This window comes from Bombina bombina, chromosome 7, assembly GCF_027579735.1.
Source record: "Bombina bombina isolate aBomBom1 chromosome 7, aBomBom1.pri, whole genome shotgun sequence".
Taxonomy (NCBI): Eukaryota; Metazoa; Chordata; class Amphibia; order Anura; family Bombinatoridae; genus Bombina; species Bombina bombina.
The window spans coordinates 214,152,638-214,176,220 of NC_069505.1; the positions used below are offsets into that span (position 1 = coordinate 214,152,638).

The window sequence follows — 23,583 nt, forward strand, 5'->3', positions numbered from 1 at the left end:
GCACTTCAGTGATAAGCTCTGTACAGGGCAGATGTATAGCACTTCAGTGATAAGCTCTGTACTGGGCAGATGTATAGCACTTCAGTGATAAGCTCTGTACTAGGCAGATGTGTAGCACTTCAGTGATAAACTCTATACTAGGCAGATGTGTAGCACTTCAGTGATAAGCTCTGTACTGGGCAGATGTATAGCACTTCAGTGATAAACTCTGTACAGGGCAGATGTGTAGCACTTCAGTGATAAGCTCTGTCCTGGGCAGATGTATAGCACTTCAGTGATAAACTCTATACTGGGCAGATGTATAGCACTTCAGTGATAAGCTCTATACTGGGCAGATGTATAGCACTTCAGTGATAAACTCTATACTGGGCAGATGTATAGCACTTCAGTGATAAGCTCTGTACTAGGCAGATGTGTAGCACTTCAGTGATAAACTCTATACTAGGCAGATGTGTAGCACTTCAGTGATAAGCTCTGTACTGGGCAGATGTATAGCACTTCAGTGATAAACTCTGTACAGGGCAGATGTGTAGCACTTCAGTGATAAGCTCTGTACTGGGCAGATGTATAGCACTTCAGTGATAAACTCTATACTGGGCAGATGTATAGCACTTCAGTGATAAACTCTATACTGGGCAGATGTATAGCACTTCAGTGATAAGCTCTATACTGGGCAGATGTGTAGCACTTCAGTGATAAGCTCTGTACAGGGCAGATGTGTAGCACTTCAGTGATACTCTTTGCCGTTCTCTAGCTTTTGTCTCTGCACTGGGTAACTTGCTTTCAGCCTTAGGCTTGGTATTTTTGGAGAGGGACAGTGTGGCACATTTCCCAGTCTTTTCTCCCTTCTTTGCAGCCTTCCTGGCGGTTTTGGTTTACTATTTCACATTCATCTCCCAGTGACGGCTTGTCTCCACTTCCTGTGTTTGCAATTTTTTTTTTCCCAGCTTCCAAAAATTAGTTTCAGGCACGAAGATCAGAGCAGAGCTGGAAGCAGAAACGGAAAGATATTTTAGTGTCCTTCAGCACAAATATCATTATCCCCTACACAACTTGAGGAGCCCAGAAGAACAACTTCACACTGGTATGTGCAATATAATTTGAATTTATTTAGGCTTAATAATGCATAAGGTTAATAATCTATTGGCAAAATATATTTGAGGTAAAAAGTTGCTGATGCAGAAGAACCAATAGTAAAATCTGATCAGAGTGCAACTTTAAAATGACTGGCACTAGGGAGCTTGGTAAACAGACTGGCACCTTTAAGTGGCAAAACGCCAGATACTGCACAATGTTTAATATGGAATAGGATATTTCTGATATAATAATTAGTCATTGTCTTTATAGGTGTCACTGTCTGCCACTACACCATGTCCATCACAGTAGGAAATACATAAATATACATTATTTCTGTTATTTATGTATAGCTGTCAGTTTAACTTACAAGTTATGATTTCAGATTATTGTGATTCTCTTAGACCTGGCATTTCATTTGTTTTGTAGAGAGTTTCATTCTCACAATATTGTTTTCTGCAAAATGTGTTCAAATTATTCTTTATGTCATTGTCATAGCATTTGCCAAGATGAAAAAATAATAAAATCAAACTGAACTTGAGAATAGATCTAAAGGATATTATATTTGTTGATTATGGGAAACGTTATTGCTGAATATAAAGAATATGACGTATCCTCAGTTTTAAGAAGTCTTATTCATTAATTGTTAGAAAGGAATTATATAGTAGGCATTACAATTACTTTTGGTTAATTCGATGCTGACACTGCAAAGTTAATTTATTTATTTTTAAGCTGAATGGACCTGCGGTTTTTGGTGTCTTTCACCTGAACTGATGCAGCTTCTGCCAAAAATCACCTCAGCTTTTTACAGCATTGCTCTGCCTGAACTAGATTTATTAGTGTAGGAAATCAGTGTTTTCCGTTTCAGATTACTTTGGATTGTAATGAAGCAGGTTTCAGTCACTAATTCTTCTTTACATTGACAAAATATATAAAAGAATATTATTTGATTTATAGTTTATATGAGAAGTATCTAGATCTAGGATTAGTGGACTAGCGGCAATTTCCACTCTTTTGTATTATATGAGCTTAAAGGGGTATGGAACTCAAAATGTATATGCTAATGCACCATGTCCCTTTAAAAAGGCACAGATCTGCAGAAGTGTTGGATATATATATGTTGTAATATATATATATATATATATATAAAGTATATAGAATAGCTAAGTTTTCTTTTATGAATGCAAGACTTTGTGGCTAATGCTTGTATGTCTGTCTGTTTATCAATCTATCCATCTATCCATCTATGTGTGTTTATATCTATCTATCTATCTATCTATCTATCTAACTATCATCTATCTCTTATTTGTACTGGAGACGGGAAAAGGTAGAGTATGAACATTTGAAGGGTAAGATAAGAATCATTAATGGAGCATATCATATTTATTTGGAGCATCACACTTTAATGGGGATAGTTCTTTTTTAGCACAATGCTACTTCTGCTTTCCGTAACCCATCCCATAAACCTTATTTATTAAAAACGCCACTCTTACTAATGTTGTGCGGCAGCAGTAGAGAGGTTGATCCATGTCATTACAATGGAATTACAGTACAATGTGTAGTTAAGTATTGATGACAAAATGAGGCAAACAATGGCTTTTCTAATACTCTGTAGCAGTATTTATTAAATCATTTTTTTGGCATGCGGAGAATGGAAACTTGGTCCTGTGGCCTGCGGAAATCTATGTGGTTCTGTAAACATGGAGCATCGTTATTTCCTGTTGCATTACATAGCGCAGTGACACCGTAACTGACTGAAAATAAAGATCATGCTCGTTAGGTCTCTTTACGCCTTTACATTGAAAAGTTACGCTGCTGTTTTCATTATATGGAATGAACATATTGATAATCTGACTTCAGAGATTAAAGAGTTGGAAAGGTCAAAAGGGAAAATATATTGAAATTAAAAGCATTTTTGCAATATGATCAAAAATGCTTCTAGTAAAATGTATTACTGTTTTTAGCAGCATACGCACATATCCTGTGAGGGCCGTGCATCTTTACAGAGAGTCAGCAGTGACTTGTATGACACACATGAAGTCTTCACAGACACAATACACACCACAGCCAGCTCTCTGAGCTTGAGTACTGGTGCACAGCCCTCACAGCATATGTGCGTATGCCACTAAAAAACAGTGATAACTTTTACTAGAAGCATTCGTGCTAATGGAAGTCTATTGCAAACATGCGTTTTTACTTTTCTCTCTGTTTCAAATAAAATACAAATATGAAGACTTGCATGTAAGAAAAGCGAGAGTATTTAAAGAGACAAAGAAGCATTTACTGAGTATGTTATTAAGAGTTTGTCACTATGCTGATTCAATACTCAGGCTAAGTGACAAACCTGTGCAATATATTATATTGGGGACCGGCATGATATATGTTTGATGGCTCTGGCACAAGTGGGTTGGAAAGTCGTAGATTGCCTAAGAAACATTTGCCGCGGGTAGCTTATGGTGTAGGTTTGGCTTTGAAAGTCAAAACTAATAACCCTATACAATATGATTATATAATATAACAGTCTTCTAGTCTATTATTTAAATGATAAAATCTTTTGTACATTATATATGTTATATCAAAGAGACATACAGTTGCAAAAATGCTCTGTGCTAAAGCATTTAAATATTGCACTGTTACTTCTAGATTGTAAGTTCCCACGGGCCCTCAATTCCTCCTGTATGTGTTTGTCAATTTTTTTCTTGTCTCTTACAAGTTTTCATTGTTTTATTTAAATAAATTGTACCCATGGACAGCGCTGCGGAATATGTTGGTGCTTCATAAATAAAGTATAAAAATAATAATAATATTATTACTGCCATGTAATTATATAATTCCATCAAAACACAGCAATGCTCTGCTGGGAGCTAGCTGCACTCTTCTGGTGAGACATTGAAAAGAGACATATGTGTGCCGCTATTACCAAATATCTCCCAGTAGGCAACTGCTGCTGTAGATCCTACCTAGATATTCTTTTCAACAAAGCATAACAAAAAATAACTGCATCAAAGTGTTAATGTATTCAAAAAGTGTTTACACTTGACTGGCTGCAAATATATTGCAAGATAATAGTAAAGTATTGTAATTACAAATGATTGTATGTCTCTTGTAGTTTACTAAAGCAATCGTAAATATTTGTTTTGAAGTGATTTTACATTGATTAGAAAAGGGATTTTGACTGAAAATCTACGTGGTTGGCTCTGCAGTATTCTGGAGAGTTTTTAATTTTCAACCAACTTTTGATAACCTCTGTCTTATGGGTTAAGTTAGGAAACTTGATTTGATACAATTTGCTCATTATTTCTAGAGATATAAATGATTAAAATCAGACTATTACAATGAGCAGATGATATTTTTTAAGATTGTATATTCTTAAATTTTAATTCAATTTTACGGCTAGATCTTAACTTTTGTGTCAATCTAATGATACTTCACAAATCAATATAACTATTATTTTTACATTTAGGGGCCGATTTATCAAGCTCCGAACGGAGCTTGTGGGCCCGTGTTTCTGGCGAGCCTAAAGACCGCTGCTCCATAACCCTGTCCGCCTGCTCTGAGCAGTCGGACAGGAATCGCCGGAATTCAACCCGATCGAGTACGATCTGGTTGATTGACACCTCCCTGCTGGCGGCCGATTGGCTGAGAGTCAGCTCTTGTGAGCGTATTGCTCTCCGCATTCAGCGAGGTCTTGGGGACCTGATCCGCACTGTCGGATCAGGTCCGCAAGACCTTTGATAAATTGGCCCCTTAGAGTGATCTTAGATACTAGTCAGGATTTTTATCTCAGAGGGATAGCTTATGCTTAGCTCCAGGGATCAGATTATACCAGACAGTTTATATAACAATCACACTAGTTGGACTAAACAGCCCGTTATAATTATCTATTAACACAGGGATTTGACAAATGTAAGCGTTAAATTGTGCATGGTTTATATGCAAACATACTTTTATGGAAGACCATTTCATCTGTGTCTGTAATGGACCAAGTGTCTAGTTATCTATTTGATTTTGTCATAAGAAAGTATAAATAATTTTTACAAATAACAAAAAAAAACCACAACAACAAAAAGCAAAAGTGATATAATTTTCAGGAAAACAATAATTTATATTTCTGATTAGGATTTAGAGGATTAGGATTTAAAGGGCCCTTATAATGTTAAAAGTGGATGCTCTAATTTGTTAAATCATGTAATTTTATCAGTATTGACCCTGCAATGCTATGTGTTTAACCCCTGTAAATGAGTTAAACTCATAGATAAAGTAATCATTGCTGGACCCAGCTGTGTGACTACCACTGCTGATTGGGTCAGCGGCCATTTCAGCTCAGGACCATCAGTTCTCTGGGGCTCCTGAGTGGTACTGTATCTATGTATTTAACCCCTTTGTGTAGGTTTAACACATAGCATTGCAGGGCTGCTAGCGATAAATGACATGCTATGATTCATTATATATAATGGCACTTTAATATCCCTAACTGTGCCCAATACACATATTGCATAATAAATCATGTATCTGTTATTGTAGGAGGTTTAAGATGCATATTACCTGTATTAAATAATAAACCAGTAAATCAAAACATTGAGTGAAGGACGAATGTGCAAATCATTAGGGGAGGTATATACACACACGTATAACACAGTTTTTTTCACAACATGCATTCCTATGCTCTCAACGGCATCCTCCTACCCGCAAACAAAAATCCCTGTCGCTTCAAATTTTCACACAAGTTTACAAATTCCATATCCATATTTTTATTTATTGGCTATGTGAGGGCTTTTGTTCCCCTATTACTACACTTATCCATCACACGATTTAGCATGCTGCTCATATATGTAGAAAACAATTTTAACTTCACTTGCACATAGTTAATTACATTTATCAATAGCGATTACTGCTCAAACAAACAATCATAGGCCGCAAGTAAGCCCTGCTCATGGCGCGTTTTGTGACATGTGTGACTTTCGTTTGGTGAGTGGAGTTTATTTTGCATTTTTTATTTTGTTTGTTACCATGGTATATATACAGAAGAGCACATCATCTCTTTTTTTTATTTTGAGTCAACACTGGCAATCTTTATTCCGTAAGTATGTGACAATAAATCTTTTTTTCCCCCAATATTATTCACAACAGCTTTTTTTATCTTATCAAAGTGCATTTCTCAATTATTTCCTCATCAATAGTTGCAGCGAAGACAGGCCCCTGTGATCCGTCTCGGCGTTCTACTTGGAGAGATGCAGAGACCAGTCTGTCAGCAGCAGCAGCTACAAATCTCTAGGTGCGCACGGCCGCACATTGTCTAGATTTAAAGGGCTGGTAACTGAAATGCACAGGTGTGAGAGTTCCTATAAAAGGCTACTCAGTGCTTCATTCTGCACTGAGTTATTGCCTTGGAAGGTGCTTTCCTGGTTCCTGCTCCACTGCTGAGATCAAAGACCCCTTTGTATGCTTCTACTTCTGCTGAGACCAAAGACCTCTGCTGACATACTTGTGTATGCTTATACTGCCACTGGACCAAAGACCCCTGTTGTATGCTTCTACTTCTGCTGAGACCAAAGACCTCTGCTGACATACTTGAGTATGCTTATACTGTCGCTGGGACCAAAGACCACTGTTGTATGCTTCTACTGCTGCTGAGACCAAACACCTCTGCTGACATACTTGAGTATGCTTATACGGCCGCTGGGACCAAAGACCACTGTTGTATGCTTCTACTGCTGCTGAGACCAAACACCTCTGCTGACATACTTGAGTATGCTTATACGGCCGCTGGGACCAAAGACCCCTGTTGTATGCTTCTGCTGCTGCTGCTGAGACCAAAGACCTCTGCTGACATATTGGAGTATGCTTATACTGTCAATGGGACCAAAGACCCCTGTTTTATGCTTCTACTGCTGCTGAGACCAAAGACCTCTGCTGACATATTTGGGTATGCTTATACTGCCGCTGAGACAAAAGACCCCTGTTGATTGCTTATTCTTCATAAAATATATATCTCACAACGCTTCACCCAATAAGATTCCTTATGGCTCCTTGGAATGGGGGTACCTAGCTGACCATAAATATAGAAAGCAAAAATAACCAAGATCATAGGAGCGCCTATAGTACAAGGCTAAGGATATATACTTGTATAGAAAAGTGTTTACATTAATTTACCAACACATTGAAACAACTAATTAAAAAATTAAAAACATGGATCCATGTGACATATACCTTGATGGGTACCGATATTATAGTAGTGATTATCTTAGGTCTTTAAATTCCTTAAAATATCTTAAAATACCTTATAACAATATCTTAAAATTCCTTAAAACAAAACATTTCAAGTCCAGACAATGCAATAGTTCTGTATGTTCAAATGGAATGCCACTAGTCCAATTATGATTGTCCTCCTGATCCAATTAGTAGGAATAAAAAACAGTGAATCCTTGAGGGATAGTGAGTTCCTTCCCAGAGTTAGTGGGAAATGTGAGATAATATATTAGAAAATTATATTACGTAAAATTATGTGAAAAAATACAAAAATGTGTAAACTGAAAATCTGTGTTAGTGATAACAGAATGAACAAGTTACTAAACTGGCTTAAAAATGGCTTTAACCCTTTGAGTGCTAAGCACTTTCCCACCTGTGTGCTAATATTTTCTATGTTTTTTTTTTAATTTTTTTAAAAAATGTTTTAACTTTTTTTTTCTTTTTTTTTTACAGACCCCCAAGACTTACACTGTTGGAAAGGTTAGGCGATTACCTTTCCAACAGTGGGTCTTGGGGGTCTGTTGCTACTTAGATGCCTGAGATACAGGCTTCTAAGCAGCATGCCCCCTCTTCCTATACTTAACATTGCTAAGTATAAATAAAGTTGCGCGGTGACATCATCACGTTATTGCGCGTGACGTCACCACGCAAAACAGGAAGCCCCGGCGATGCCTGTCACTCTACAGGAATTTTCGTTCGGGTAGGAGCGGTTAGGAGCCCCCAGATCTGCCTCAAGGTGGAAGAGTGCTCATGACGGCTCTGAGCCGTCATTAGCACCAGAGTGAGAAACTCTGTGACGGCTCAGAGCCGTCATTAGCACTCAAAGGGTTAAATATGACTTAAAAATGGAAAAAAGTGTAAAAAGTGAAAAATTGCAAAAATTAAAAAATTAAAATGAGAATTGAAAAATGTTGTATAATGTGTCAATAAAATCCAAATGATGAGTTTTGGAGTGTAATGTTCCTTCTTAGTGACGAATCCTCTAAGTGTGGTTTTGGAAGCTGAGAAATACAATTGAAGAAAAGATCCGGATTTATCCGAAACTTATCCCCTATAGTGCTTTTAGTGTTAATCCTGTTGATAAAAAGATACAACATAGTGCAATAATGCTAAAATATTGTATGAATAATCAGAATGAAGCTTACCATAAATGGCAACGCGTTTCAGCCCTTTTTTTAGGCCTTTTAGCATTATTGCACTATGTTGTATCTTTTTTATCCACATAATTAACACTAAAAGCACTATAGGGGATAAGTTTTGGATAAATCCGGATCTTTTCTTCAATTGTATTTCTCAACTTCCAAAACCACACTTAGAGGATTCATCACTAAGAAGGAACATTACACTCCAAAACTCATCATTTGGATATTATTGACACATTATACAACCTTCTTTCTCTACATATTTTTTCATTTCTCAATTTCATTTTATTTTAATTTTTTAATTTTGCAATTTTTCACTTTTTACACTTTTTTCCATTTTTAAGTCATTTTTAAAGCCATTTTTTAAGCCAGTTTAATAACTTGTTCATTTTGTTATTACTAATATGGATTTTCAGTTTACACATTTTTGTATTTTTTGTATTTTTTCACATAATTTTACGTAATATATTTTTCTAATATATTATCTCACATTTCCCACTAACTCTGGGAAGGAACTCACTATCCCTCAAGGATTCACTGTTTTTTATTCCTATCTTATTGGTTCAGGAAGACAATCATAATTGGACTATTGGCATTCCATTTGAACATACAGAACTATTGCATTGTCTGGACTTGAAATGTTTTGTTTTAAGGAATTTTAAGATATTGTTATAAGGTATTTTAAGATATTTTAAGGAATTTAAACACCTAAGATAATCACTACTATAATATTGGTACCCATCAAGGTATATGTCACATGGATCCATGTTTTTAATTTTTTAATTAGTTGTTTCAATGTGTTGGTAAATAAATGTAAACACTTTTCTATACAAGTATCTATCCTTACCCTTGTACTATAGGCACTCCTTGGATCTTGGTTATGTATGCTTATTCTTCAACTGTAACTTGTACCTACTTACATATGCTATTTTGTTCCTGGACTTTTCACAAAATATCTCACCAACAGTACCCGCTGAGTTATGTGCTTGTTGAGAGACTTGTACCTACTTGCATATGCTATCTTGTTCCTGGACGTTTCACAAAACATCTTACCAACGGTACTTGCTGATTTCTGTGCTTGTTGAGAGACTAGTACCTACTTGCATATGCTATCTTGTTACAGGACGTTTCACAAAACATCTTACCAACAGTACCCGCTGAGTTATGTGCTTGTTGAGAGACTTGTGCCTACTTGCATATGCTATCTTGTTCCTGGACTTTTCACAAAATATCTTACCAACGGTACTCACTGATTTCTGTGCTTGTTGAGAGACTAGTACCTACTTGCATATGCTATCTTGTTCCTGGATGTTTCACAAAATATCTTACCAACAGTACCTGCTGAGTTCTTACCAACAGTACCTGCTGAGTTCTGTGTTTGTTGAGAGACTTGTATTTAAAATTGCATTGTAAGATTTGTTCTGGTACAGTATCTGTTTCTGCATATAATTTCTTCAGTAAAGGTTACTCTAGAAATAATTTCTTGTTTTTGTCCCCTTCACCTTGCAATGGGGGACTGTGTTTTCACTATAAATATAATAGCCCAGCCCCCTTATTTCCTTCCCATGTATTGTCCATTCCTATCCCAACATCAGTGTCTCCTACAGAAAGAATAACACTATAAATTTGCACACCCTCACTCCTGACAGTGCTGGGGCCCCCAAATTACAGGGCCCTGGGCAGGTATCCCTCTCACCCTGCCCAAAGGGCAGACATGAACTACAATATGCATTCAGCTTACTCTGGTCTGTAAACAGCAACATGTTCATTAATGTGGTTACAGCACATAGTAAGAGCTTATTGTAGGTACAGTGTTTACTGTGCCTTTAACAGACTTGCAGGTTTAAGGTTTTTAGATGGCAACATTTTCCCTCTTTACTTGCTAGGGATTATCTATCTACTTCTGGCCTCCACTATAAATAGACTCTAAAAAGGGTCTGAACCCTCCAGCTTTATAGCTGCTGTATATTAAGGGAACTTGGAATTCAAATTGAACTTTAATGATTTAGGTGGAACATAACATTTTACTTTCTAAATTTGCTTTTGTTATCAAATTGACCTATTCCTCTTGGTCTCCTTTGTTGAAACATAGCTCCATGCCACAAGCGCATAATCATAAATAGGAGCTAAGTTTTAACAAATAATACAAAGAGAAAGAGGTACATTTAATATTTAATAACAATATAAACTAGATTTTGTTTAATTGTACATCATATCTGAATCATGGAAGTTTTAATTTGACTACCAAGTTCCCTATAATATACAGCACCCGTGTCCCTTCAATGTATAAAACACCAGACAGTTACATTATAAAACAGAACAACGCATTTCAGTCCATAAACTGCAGCTTCATATTAGACATTTACCACCAAATAACTAGTACAGTGAGTGTCTATGCACAGTACTGTAGGAACTCTGCTGTGAGCTCAGGTACAGGTGGCCCTTGGTTTACGCTGGTTCAATTTGCGCCGTTTCAGAATAACAACCTTTTTTTACAGTCATGTAACTGCTATTGAAAAGCTTTTGGAAAGCAATGCACTAATTAAAACTAATTAAAATAGCCAGTAGGTGGAGCTGTCCGCTTGTTTTGCAGCAAAGGTATGCAACTTAACAGCCTTAAATCGATCTGTGTACACAGATCAGACCAGATGTATCAAGCAAAATTTAGCAGGCACTTCCCTATTATCTTCCTGTCCAGCAGCTTGAGGTGAGGGTGCCTAACTTCTTATTAATCACTGCAGATTGAAATGCATAGAATAGGTGCAGACCCAATATTATCTAACATGCTAACAATGCAGAGAACTGATTGCAGAAAAATGTAAAAAAACGTTTTTGTTTATTAAACTTAGTTTGATGATGATAAAGTCTGTTGTGTAATTATTTTATTAGGGGATGTTTAGCAAATGTTTTTGTTCATTAAACTTAGTTTGATGATGATACAATCTATATTATTAGGTTTATAATGCTGTTTAGCATTTAAAGTCTTCATTTCAAAGCTTTAAAAATAATGTATTAGGTGTTACTTATGACAATTTTGAGAGGGACCTGGAACCTAACTCCCTCACTTCCCATTGACTTACATTATAAACTGGGTTTCAATTTACAATGGTTTCGATTTACAACCATTCCTCCTGGAACCTAACCCCAGCGTAAACTGAGGGCTACCTGTATATTGTAGCACTGCAATGATTTCATATCAGTTGTAAAAAATAATGTGTTTATTCTGGCAGTTTGCTTAGTTTTTTTTAAAAAATTAGCTCAGTTTTAAGATAAACAAAATCGTCTGTGTCTTCTTCACTTTTCCAGGGTCGAGCAAGCAACCCCTTTGTTTAATTTTGTTAAATGTCAGTGATACCCTGAGAAAGCCACAAAAATAACTAAATATAAAATGCAAAAAAATAAACATTAGCTAAATCTGAAGAAATAATATATGTGTTGGATTGGATTGGTATATTTGATTACATAGTAATATAGTAGATGAGGTTGAAAGACAGAAGTCCACAGAGTTCAATGTATACAGATCCTACCCTATTTACAATAAGGAATCTCTAATGAAGCGTACAGTAATATAATAAGAAAGCTGAGCAATTTAACACAATCATATCACTGAATTCTTTTTCTATCCAGAAAGGTATATAAGCTATTTTTAAATGCATTTATTTGCATTTACTACCTCATTAGGCAATGAGTTCCACAATTTAATTGCTCTTACAGAGACCTTTGTTTCTAGATAAAACAGACCCAGTTTGTATAGCCGCTCCTCATAGTCTAAATCCTATATTCCCCTTATTAGCTTTTTGGCCATTCTCTGAACTTTTTCTAGATCTTTTAAGTTATTATAGAGGTGCATTTTCAAATGTAACAATAAATATTGTAACTAATCATAAACAATTAGGCTGTAGACAATACCTATTATTTTTAATTGGACTATAAAGCCAGAAAGACTTTGGTACAATAAAGACGTTTTCTTTTTTGAATCTAAAAGAGGGAAATTTACAAAGTGTTATAGGTTTTTAAAAATATTTCATTGCTTACAACTTTTTTTTTCATGAAAGTTTGAACTATCAGTCTTTAAGTAATTGATTCTTGAATAACAGGTGTGCACAGACACACATTTCCTTTTAGTTTCCCTATGAATTCAACTAGATTTAACTCAACCATTTCCATGCACAAATTTACTATTTTTAATTGTAAATGAATAATTATAATAATTATAATTAATTGTTATGTGAATTATTCATTTTAAGTCTGACAAATGCAAATTCATCCGAATTTGATTGATTGATGCCGTTTTCATGCCAAAAAAATTGCAGGAATGGAGAGTTAAATTGTTTGGTTAAGAAGCTCCTTTGTTTGTAATGATGTACAGGGGGTCTATTCATTTGTTCATTGTTCCCTGTACAGTCCACTAGGGCTAGATTTATCAAAGGCTAGGCGCAAACTCTATATATGCTTCGCCTGTAACTGCGCCCCAGCTCGCCTCGAAAGAAGCGCACATGTGCGCCTGAATTTATCAAAAAAATAGACGTAACTTTGCGCAGGCGAGCTGGGGCGTAATAATGATAAATTTCTCCTGTCGGAAAAAGCATTTACTCCCTATTTATCACAGTACATCCCTATAAATACTTACGCTGCCATGTTTTGATTATTAAAAAAGCGTTTTTTAGGTAACTATTTAGTTTTTATTTATATTATATAATGTTTCTGTGCTGTTCTTGCCATATGTTGATAATTTAAGATCACAAAAATAAATATATCAATATATATATATATATATATATATATATATATATATATATATTCCAAAAATAGGAGCGCACTCGCCGGGTCTTAAACAGGTAATACAATTTATTTAAACAACGTGACGTTTCGGGGTGGTTAGCCCCGTCCTCAGACCATTACTAATGGTCTGAGGACGGGGCTAACCACCCCGAAACGTCACGTTGTTTAAATAAATTTTATTACCTGTTTAAGACCCGGCGAGTGCGCTCCTATTTTTGGAATTTGTATGCTATTTGATTGAATGCACCCCGGGCAGCATTACATTTAAAAGTGTGTGCAGTGCCCTATGGACATTGAATATATATATATATATATATATATATATATATATATATATATATATATATAAAACCTTCTGCAACAACAGCAACCAGATTTCTTCAAAAAACAGGGGTCATATTTATTGACGTTTCGGGGATTAAGCCTCCCCTTCCTCAGAACATAAAGTGTACACAAACACTGCACCTTAAATAAGCAAACTAATACACAAACACCATTGCATCATTTTTTGAAGAAATCCTGTCTGGTTGCTGCTGTTGCAGAAGGTTGTTTATTTCACAGAACCTACAGGTGGTTGACTGAGAGACATGTGTGTATATATATATATATATATATATATATATATATACAGTAAGAAGAAGATTATAAATCTATTCCTATCCAGTACTGACTAATTCCATAAAATTAGAGGATATAATACCTAAGTGCAAGAGGCCTCGATATACCCAAGAAGAAAATTACCTAACAATAATAATAGTAGTTATTTCACAAGTAACACAGGAGGAGCATGAAAAGGCATTTATTGGAGACCCCACAAGGCATAGAATAACATAATTGTAGCCATAATTATAGCCACTCCCTATCATAGTGCACTATGAATCCTCAAATATAAATAATTGATTGAATAACCCAAAAATAGTAAGAGCTCTCAACTCCAAAGAGTAAAAAAGAAAAAGAATATCAACAGTTCCTGTTTAAAGTCACAGAATTATTTTCCGGTTTTCCAGCACTATAATAAGAAAATTCATTTCCAAATGTTAAGTTATCCTTGTATAGGAATATAACAAATAATTGGAGTGGTAACAGTCAGCTACTACCCTTACTTAAGCAACTGCACTGTCTCCTGTGCACAGGTAGTTGTAGCTGTAACTTTGATGGCAAACCCACAATTTGCACATTTCTTGAGCAACCGCCGTAGCGGTAAATACTTGTGATTCTAGAAGGAGTTCCACAATTCGTGGATCAACACCTCCTGGGTAAACCCTCCAGGGTGTTCATCTCCTCCGATCGATGATGCAATGCTGTTTCAGTAAATACGCCACCTGTCCTAAACTCACAACGATATCCCTTACTGATAGCAACTGCCTGTGATCCTCCAAGCAAACGCCACTTGCCAGCTACGCGCGTTTCACCCCTTAGGCTTTGGGGCTTCTTCCGGCTCCAGTAAAAGTCTTTTGACTTTTACTGGAGCTGGAAGAAGCCCCAGAGCCTAAGCATATGCTTATTTTTGCATTAAATTGGTGATTCAACATATCTCTGGTGCTGGCTGTTATTGGTGTGGGATATCACGGATCATCACCGGGTCCTGTCCTACTTCAGTGTACATTATATATATATATATATATATATATAAAACTGTTATATATAAAACTGTTGGTACCCATATGCGCCTGTGGAAGCGCAAATTTCTGGCGATAACAGTCTCTTCTTGGCACTAAGTCTTTGAAAAATTAGTTAAAAGAAGAAAGTACTGCATCACAAGTTGTAAAAGCATATATTATAATGGTGTTTGCCTCAGTCTGTATGGTGAAATATGCAACACGCAATTGAAGACGAAATTTCAGTTCCCTATCGGCGCAAAGCAATGATAAATAAGAAACTGGGCGTATTTGTAGGTCCGGCTGTTAAATTACACCTATTACTAATGTATATTGTTGCACTCGGGAGCGCGCCCTTGCGCCTAGGCGAATGCAAGCAGAGTGCGAAGATGTTTCTTTCAGATCTGCACAATTATAGGCACAGAGTGCGTTGATGAATATGACGATCAGTTTGTGTGCGCTATTTTGGACGGAATTAAAGGAGAATGGCTTTGATAAATCTACCCCTAAATGCTGGATTTTAGTCATGCAGAGTTGCCCTTTTAACATTAAAAAATAGGTTCTTTTAATTGTTGGAATCCTATTCTGTAAGATTTGTGTTAAATATTGATTCCCATTGAAAATAATGGTAATGAATCAGAATACAATATTCGTCTGAACTGAATGCCTACATGTATGAAATTCAGTTCGAACCGAATGCTACATGTATGAAATTCAGCCGAACCGAATGCTACATGTATGAAATTCAGCCAAACCGAATACCTACATGTATAAAATTCAGCCAAACCAAATTCTACATGTATGAAATTCAGCCAAACAGAATGCTACATGTATGAAATTCAGCTAAACGGAATGCTACATGTATGAAATTCAGCCGAACCAAATTCTACATGTATGAAATTCATCCAAACTGAATGCTTCATGTATGAAATTCAGCAGAACCGAATGCTACAGGTATAAAATTCAGCTGAACCGAATGCTATATGTATAAAATTCAGCCAAACTAAATGCCTACATGTATGAAATTCAGCCAACCCGAATGCTGCATGAATGAAATTCAGCCAATCCGAATGCTGCATGCATCAAATTCAGCCAAACCGAATGCTGCATGTATGAAATTCAGCCGAACTATATGCCTACATGTATGAAATTCAGCCAAACGAATGCTACATGTATGAAATTCAGCCGAACTAAATGCCTACATGTATGAAATTCAGCCAAACCGAATGCTGCATGGATGAAATTCAGCCAAACCGAATGCTGCATGTATGAAATTCAGCCAAACCGAATGCTACGTGTATAAAATTCAGCCAAACCGAATGCTACGTGTATAAAATTCAGCCGAACCGTATTCTACTTGTATGAAATTCAGCCGAACCGTATTCTACATGTATGAAATTCAGCAGAACCGAATGCTACATGTATGAAATTCAGCCAAACCGAATGCTGCATGGATGAAATTCAGCCAAACCGAATGCTGCATGTATGAAATTCAGCCAAACCGAATGCTACGTGTATAAAATTCAGCCAAACCGAATGCTACGTGTATAAAATTCAGCCGAACCGTATTCTACTTGTATGAAATTCAGCCGAACCGTATTCTACATGTATGAAATTCAGCAGAACCGAATGCTACATGTATGAAATTCAGCCAAACCGAATGCTGCATGTATGAAATTCAGCCAATCCGAATGCTGCATGCATGAAATTCAGCCAAACCGAATGCTACATGTATGAAATTCAGCCAGACTAAATGCCTACATGTATGATATTCAGCCAAACTGAATGCTGCATGTATGAAATTCAGCCGAACTATATGCCTACATGTATGAAATTCAGCCAAAAGAATGCTACATGTATGAAATTCAGCCGAACTAAATGCCTACATGTATGAAATTCAGCCAAACCGAATGCTGCATGGATGAAATTCAGCCAAACCGAATACTGCATGTATGAAATTCAGCCAAACCGAATGCTACGTGTATAAAATTCAGCCAAACCGAATGCTACATGTATAAAATTCAGCCGAACCGTATTCTACTTGTTTGAAATTCAGCCGAACCGTATTCTACTTGTTTGAAATTCAGCAGAACCAAATGCTACATGTATGAAATTCAGCAGAACCGAATGCTACATGTATGAAATTCAGCCAAACCGAATGCTACATGTATGAAATTCAGCCAAACTGAATGCTACATGTATGAAATTCAGCCAATCCGAATGCTACATGTATGAAATTCAGCAGAACCGAATGCTACATGTATGAAATTCAGCCAAACCGAATGCTACATGTATGAAATTCAGCCAAACTGAATGCTACATGTATGAAATTCTGCCAAACCGAAATGTTTAAAAAAAATCCAAAACAAATCTTCTGTACAAAACATTTGCTTATGCACATGTCTAGTAATTAGCAACAGAATAAGCTGTTGAGCTTTTGTTCATTCTCTGGTTGATCTCTCCTTTCTTATATGTATAATAGCTAGCCAAGCTATTTTAAGACCATGCTCCACATTTTCTTGTCTACTTCCCAGTTTTATCATATTCTGTTCCTTACATTATACAGTGCGTTTTTTTCCCTCTATGCCAAATTAGGGAGGCTTCTGCCGGCTACATATGGCTTCTGACTTATATCTTTAAGATTTGCAATATACTTTCATTATTTATTTTGCTCTCTTTTCATGTAATTTAGCTCTGAAAGTGTGGCTTTTCCAATTCTCACAAGTGAAAAAGCACACTCCAGATGTCTGAAGGCTAGCCCGGCTACATACCCTTCCCTAATTGGATTTAATAGATATAAAATACAAAACAATGCACTTTATACTTACTTAATGACCATGGCTAGCCTTCTCAACTGCAGACACAAGCCTAGATGGTGTCTAATACAAGGTGATCTTTTAACAAACATTTGAAACATCTTTCTTGGCTTTCTGTATCTGGATCACAAGCTTTGTCCTTGGGGAACACAGATAGGCTTGTGAATTTGCTAAAAACTAAACTTATTGCTTTATTAATGACTCATCTTTCTGCATTTGGATACTGTTGATGACGGTAGTTCCTTTCTACAGAATGTATCTGTTAATGTATAATATATAACTTAGGGAGATAAAGAAGAACAAATAAAATGTACTTATGTGCTAGACCATTTTATTATTTTACTGTTGTCCGCACAAAAGTATAAGCTTAACCTACACAAACAGGTGAATAACCTTAAAGGGACACTAAACCCAAAATGATACTGTCTTGATTCAACTGGAACATGTCATTTTAAACAACTTTCCATTTCACTTCCATTATCAATTGTTGCTCAGTCTTTTTATACGCACACATTGTGAGGCACCCGTTTTTACTGAGCATGTGCACAAGTTTACAGTGTAATTACAGTGATGGCTGTTACATGGTATATTGGACAGGGAAATGAAAACAATCTTGAAATACATAATTGTTGCATTGTTTTTTATTGTGCATTTGTGGATTAAAGGGACATGAAACACAATGGGCCAGATTACAAGTGGAGCGCAAATTAACACACCTGCTTGATTATTAACTGTGCTTGAAGTTAGCTTTTTGCGCTTATCGAGTTGCGCTCATATTATGGGGCTGATATAAGAAGCAGCGTATGCTGCTGTTTCCGCGTGAGGCTTTGGGCTCGCCGGAAACATAAGTTAAGAAGCAGCGGTCTTAAGACCGCTGCTTCTTAACTCATGGGTGGCGGACAGCAATCTTCCTGATCGGATACAATTGGGATAATTGATACCCCCTGTTTGCGGCCGATTGGCCGTGAATGTGCAGGGGGAAGCACTGCACAAGCATCTCACACAAAATGCTTGTGCAATGATAAATGCCGACAGCGTATGCTGTCGGCATTTATCGATGTGGGGCAGACATGAACCGCTACAGAGGATCATGCCCGCCCGCACATTAATAAACTGGCCCCTATGAGTTGAGAGTAAAATTTTTTTACTCGCGCACTAACCCAATGAGAGAAAAAAGCCAAACTTAGAATATCGCATGAGCGTTCAATGGAGAAAGTGGTAAAATAAATAACATCCCCCTCTTGCGCAAACCCAATTGCATATTCTCATTTGCGCTAACCCGGCATGAATGTTTTTCAAATAGAAGAATATGTTCTATTTATTCCAAACACAGAGAAAGATGTGATAAATCACATCTAAGTAGCGCCAATCCTTGTGAATAATATAAAAAGTATAATATATATATATATATATATATATATATATAAAGCAACAAAGGTATAATAAAGAATAGTGCACTAAAATAATATTGTATAACTATAAAAACTATATAAATGTTCAAGTCCAATATGTGCAAAGAATGCACTAGAATCCGGCTGCTCCTCTAAGACAGGTGAATCCACAGACCTTGATTGTATGCACAGAATCTAAAAGACAGAGGAGAGGAGCGCAGACTCAAATGCCGGGTATAAAAAGTTTTAATAAAAGTCACACAGACAAATGTCAAATCACAAGAAGTAAAAGTTAAAACAGCATATTGTGCATCATATACACAAGGAAAACGTATCCCCTTGGCGTGTATGTCACCAGGATGGCTCCAGGAAAACAGAGGTGCTGCTGTATTCTCCCCTAGACTCCAGATCCAGGCTGGTAGTGAATCAATTTAGCAGATCTGAATTAGGTGTAGAATTACCAGGTTCTTTCCCCTTATTAGGTACCAGGTTGACTACAGAGTTCTTTTTATACGAAAAAACTTTATCTGTCCTAAAGTCTTCAAGGTCTCTCTGCAGTTTTTTAACCTTCGTTAAACTCTGTAGTCAACCTGGTACCTAATAAGGGGAAAGAACCTGGTAATAGTTCTACACCTAATTCAGATCTGACAGGCTATAAACAGAACACACATCACTACACTAAAGCACACAAACAGTCTAATGCTGTAGAACATAATAGAATAAGAGATGTGGTTAATAATGGCCATAGGAATAACTCTAATCGACAGAATACCTATCCTAACCATTATGACAATCAGAATGGTAATATGAAATACACTGCTAGGGACCATCCTCCAGCTGATTCTCACCAGGGCCCCCCATACTGAGAATAGATATGAAGCTCTAGAACAACATCCACAATCACCGATTTGGCATAAACAGGGGGCTAAACCCAGATGGGGTAAGTCAAATTATAATGGGAGTTAATCACCTAGACATAATATGTATGCTACCAATAAGAATACAAATAAGCCTATAGATACATATCAATGTAGAAATAGCAATTCACATACTGCTCCTTTTTTAGGGATTCCACCCTGGAGACAACAGGGGGGAAGGGGGAATACACAAACCTTACCCCCTTGTCAGACATTCAATCAGATAAACCCAAAAAGACCTCACGAGGAGGGAGACCAAGAGGAACGAGAGGGGGACTCAAACAGAGAAAAAAGAAACAGAGACAATTGGAGTTAGAAGAGGGAGTTAAATTAATATTTAATTTATCTGACAGAAACTTTGACCAACATGAGCTTAAATTATTAGCCAAAGGTATGAATTTTGCGCCCACTAGTGACCCTAATTATTTCAATCTATATATAGATTTTCAGAGATTTATTCGTAATCTCACGTTAAAAAGGTATTTTTCTAAACAGACAGACTATCCACCCCCATCTTTAGAAATTTTATTTAGTGATGATGATTCAGAAACTTTAGATGTTTTAACCACTCTGAATGACAATACTGATCTAGTACTTTTGGATACAGCATCTGAACATTCTGACTTTCTAGATTTATCAATATATGAGGAGGGTGAGGATTTCCCTATAAAACACTGTAATTTGAAGAGAAAATCTATCTTCTATCCTCAACACACACAATCAGAATACATATAGATTTTTAATAAATTAGTATGTCAGGATCGAGACTCTCTTTCTAAAAATCCTTTGTCTAGATGTTCACATATAAGAGACAATTTGTCTAAAGAGGAGAGAACTACCTTAAAAAATCTAAGTGAATGCACAGATGTTGTTTTTAGATCAGCAGATAAGGGGGGAGGGATTGTCGTCCAAAATAAAAGGGACTACTTGAAAGAAGCTGATAGATTATTATCCGATTCAACCACTTATATTAAACTAACGTTTAATCCTACGGACAAATATAAAAACGAATTATTTGAATTTTTGTCAACAGCTAAATTGAATGGTATTTTGAATCTGAATGAATACAATTACATTTATGAAGTGGCACCTAAAATATCAGGTTTTTACCACCTACCTAAGGTCCACAAGAATTTACACAATCCTCCTGGTAGACCTATTATCTCTGGGATAGGCTCTCTATGTGACAACCTATCTAAATATATTGACTCTTTTTTACAACCTGTTGTTACATCTACGAGGGCCTATCTCAGAGATACTATTGATGTGATAGGTGAAGGTTTTCCATGGGGACATAATTATATTTGGATTACTTGTGACGTATCATCGTTGTACACGAGCATTCCTCACACAAAAGGGGTTTCTGTAATTGAAGACATATTGGGTAAAAACAAATTTGCACAAAAACAAATAGAATTTATAGCTGATGGGATATTTTTTATTTTGAGTCATAATTATTTTTTATTTGAGGGTAACTATTACAGACAACATCAGGGTACTGCGATGGGGACTACATTCGCCCCATCATATGCAAATTTATATAGGTCTCATTTTGAGGAGAGTTTAGTTTGGAATAATAACCCTTTTAATCTTAATATTATCAAATATCATCGCTACATCAATGACATCATCATGATTTGGCAAGGTCCTGAGAGTATTATTTCAGATTTTCTGGAATATATGAATAATAATACATATAATTTGAAATTTACTATGGAGAAATCGTTTGAATCCATAGCTTTTCTAGATTTGACCTTATACCATGATGAACTTACTAACACAGTGGCTGTTAGAAATTTTCGAAAACCTACGGATAGAAATAGTCTTTTAAACATTAGAAGTGGACACCTTAGACAGTGGAAATAAAACATCCCCCTAGGTCAGTTTCAAAGAATTAGGTGTAATTGCACAAAAATAGATGATTTTAATGAGGAGTCTAATATTCTTATGGACAAATTCAAAGAGAAGGGTTATAACATTAAGCTGTTAGAAGATAGTAAGAAAAGGGTGGACATGATGGATAGAGCTTCCCTTATAAACAATACCCATAATCGTAATAATAAATTCCACAAAGATAGACAAAACTGTCCTAAATTTGTCACTCAGTATAATAATCAGCACTTCAAGATTCAAAATATCTTAAAGAAGCATTGGAAGGTTCTTAAACTTGATCCTGTTCTTAATCAGATTCTAATGTTATATTTAAGAAAAGTAAAGATATCAAGAACTATATTGCCCCCACCAAGCTAAGAAATACTAAAAAGAATTTTGGATCAATCAGTAATTGGTGTGGGGGAAAAATGGTTTTTATCCTTGCAAAACCTCTGATTGTGTACTATGTCCCTAAGAATACCCATGTAAAGTTAGGTGCACGTGCCACACTACATATGTAGTTTATCAGTTGGTCTGTAAATGTGGGCTAACTTACATTGGGCGCACGAAGCGTAAAATTAAGTATAGAATTAGGGAGCATATAAAAAACATAGAATCAGGTTTTGATAACCACAGCGTCTCGCGTCACTTTAAGATTTATCATAACCCAAACCCCTCAGATCTCACTGTCAAAATTGTAGAATGGGTTAAACCCTTTTTAATACCCTTAGGAATAAGTATATTATTACTATGTTTGTAAGGTCTTATATTATTGGTCTTTTTATAACAATTAGCATATTTTAATCATTATTAATATTTATTATTGGCACACTTTTGTTTGTTATTTATGTATTGCATGTGCTTTTTGTATCTGCCCCTGTATCTGCAATATTGTACTATACAAGATCATTTTAACTTCTTATTTCTTGCTACAATACTCTGATGATGTTATTATCTGATGTCACTGTGAGTCACTGGTTACCGTTCACCTATTGGTGCCATATGTGGGAGTGTCAATACACACCTCCTTTAAAGATCATTGCATTATCTGATTCTATCACTCTTGAGAAAGTCCCTACGTTGCTGGGACGAAACGCGTAGAGCCCCACCCACTTTTTCAGCCTATCGATCCTGTGAGGCCGCCCTAGTTCCGGGTCTGCAGCTAGGAACTGTGTGGTATGAGCGCTGAGGATCTGTTTGAATGAATTAAATTGTTTGCCTTGTTTCTACGATATATGTAAGTGCAAGCTTGTCACCCTTTCAGTGTACACTTTTATTATACACTATACCTTGAAAACGGACTGCTAAATTGATTCACGACCAGCCTGGATCTGGAGTCTAGGGGAGAATACAGCAGCACCTCTGTTTTCCTGGAGCCGTCCTGGTGACATACACGCCGAGGGGATACGTTTTTCTTGTGTATATGATACACGATATGCTGTTTTAACTTTTACTTCTTGTGAGTTGCCATTTGTCTGTGTGACTTTTATTAAAACGTTTTATTCCCTGCATTTGAGTCTGCGCTCCTCTCCTCTGTCTTTTAGATTATGTTCTATTTATTCATAAATAAATATTTCAACATATATCTGATGGTATTTTGGTACAATATATGTATGTATATATATATATATATATATATATATGTATATATATATATATATATATATATATATATATAAAAAAATATATATATATATATATATATATACATACATACATACAGGGCTTTTTTGTGGGGGTAC

At 36.1% G+C, this 23,583-nt stretch overlaps 1 protein-coding gene across 1 annotated transcript in view; it reads left to right on the plus strand.

Annotated features, from left to right (window-relative positions):
- Positions 1 to 922: 922 nt before the first annotated feature.
- The window catches only part of DENND2B (DENN domain containing 2B), an 804,449-nt gene continuing 781,788 nt past the window's right edge, over positions 923 to 23,583 (plus strand). The window contains exon 1 of the mRNA XM_053720608.1: positions 923 to 1,084. The gene's annotated coding sequence lies outside the window, so the exon portion shown is untranslated. The remainder of the gene's footprint in view (positions 1,085 to 23,583) is intronic.